Below are 1,810 nucleotides of genomic sequence, written 5' to 3' on the forward strand. Positions count from 1 at the left end.
TACGGGATTTTAAAGGTTTCCTGCTCTAGGATTAAAGTAAAGGGCTGCGAGAACAAGGGATATGTATAAAGCTTTCCGTAAAAGGGAAATAGAGGATTTTTTGGGTTGTAAATTCACTATAATATAAGGCAGCAGCATAATGTAATGTAGCAATATACATACTCGTCTCTTTTTGAATTCTGAGTAAAGGCTGAAACATACAGTCATGTACTTATTGTCATTTTCTAGGGTCCATGAGATATTTGCTTTCACACATGGTCCAGAGGTCACGATATATTTTACCAGCAGTTTGTCATGTATAAAGAAGGGAAACGTGGAAACAGTAATGTTAGAGTTCCCGTTTTGCCCAGCCAACCACCTGTTGTTGATAGAATCAATGTGGCTGAGCGGGTTTTTACTTTGAATTCCCTCTATTCAATCGAACCTGCTCTAACGGCCACCTGTATTTAGAGACGTTCACCTGTGTACAAAGACCCACACTTCTCATTTCACCTTTGCGTGTATTTTTTAAAATACAATACATAACACTATAAAATAAGACGACCTCCTTTATTAGGCGGACTCTCGGGTAAGAAGGCCACTTTTCTCCTCGACAAATAGTGGCCGTCTTTGACAATTTCGACTGTATTAGTAACCTTCCGCAAATCAACGTCACTTTGAATAGACTTTCTGAATGTCAAGTTCAGAAATTCGGGGAATTATGAAGACAATGTCGGAGTTGACAATCTATGTCACCAGTTGACAACCATCTTTTACAACAGGTGGACAACAAATTAGATCTACACGTGTTCGCCCCTTCCGCCCAAATTATCAGCAACAACAGCAGCAACAACAGCAGCAACAACAGCAGCAACAATTAGTGCAAAAAAAGGTACATGTAACATCATCAGCAAAGACGAAAACAACAACAACAACAACAAAAGCAACATTAATACAGCAACAACAACAATAACTACAACAACAAACCAAAAAGAGCTATCTATCTATATAAGAAGTATCGAGGTCCCTCAAAAGTCGTTCTACTCGGTAAGAACATCTTCAAACTTGGCCAAAATTTACAATTCACTCCCAAACAGCAGCTGTGCCCACGTTTTCATAAACATTTGAAAGTCAAATACGGGGTACATGGTTGGTTAAAAGCATGCGTACTTTATCCGGGCCTCCGGGGTGACTGTTACATAACTAACCAATGAAGGGGGTTGTTTGTTCCTTTTTTGTGTGTCGGGGGATCTTTACACAATAACGATATTTTGAATATTTGTGAAAATTATTTAAATTTTTATGTACAACTGTTCAAATTTCTGAAATGTGCGACCGAACGTGATGGGCAATTTTGAATAAACGGAACATGAAAATAGGATATTTCTAGTGCTGTGGTGTCAACGTTCCTTTTGTACTGTAGGCGCAGCAGGTGTGTCCTACCTACAACAACGAATGAATGAATCAATCGATAAGAGAAAACAAGGAATGAATGACATGGGTAACAGTTGATGTTGATATCATGATGGCCAGAAACACCGGGGGAGAATCAACACGATGACAAATGACTGAACTCAGAGAAACCAGGGTGTTTTTTTTACTCATCAACCCGTCTCAGGTACACGAATACACTTTTTTTACTAGTAATATTTTGTATGCTGAACACGAATATATGGCCTTCTTTTTTGCCGCAAATCAGTAGTTATTGGGTTATTGATGTTTGAAAACAGAACTAGATCTATATTACCGTAGGACCAATAGCGTAGTATTATTTGTCTTGTTTTTAATAACTTGGTAGTTTCAGGGGGGCAAGCCCCCCCCCCCCTGCATT

This window comes from Aplysia californica, unplaced genomic scaffold (genome assembly GCF_000002075.1).
Source record: "Aplysia californica isolate F4 #8 unplaced genomic scaffold, AplCal3.0 scaffold00612, whole genome shotgun sequence".
Classification (NCBI taxonomy): Eukaryota; Metazoa; Mollusca; class Gastropoda; order Aplysiida; family Aplysiidae; genus Aplysia; species Aplysia californica.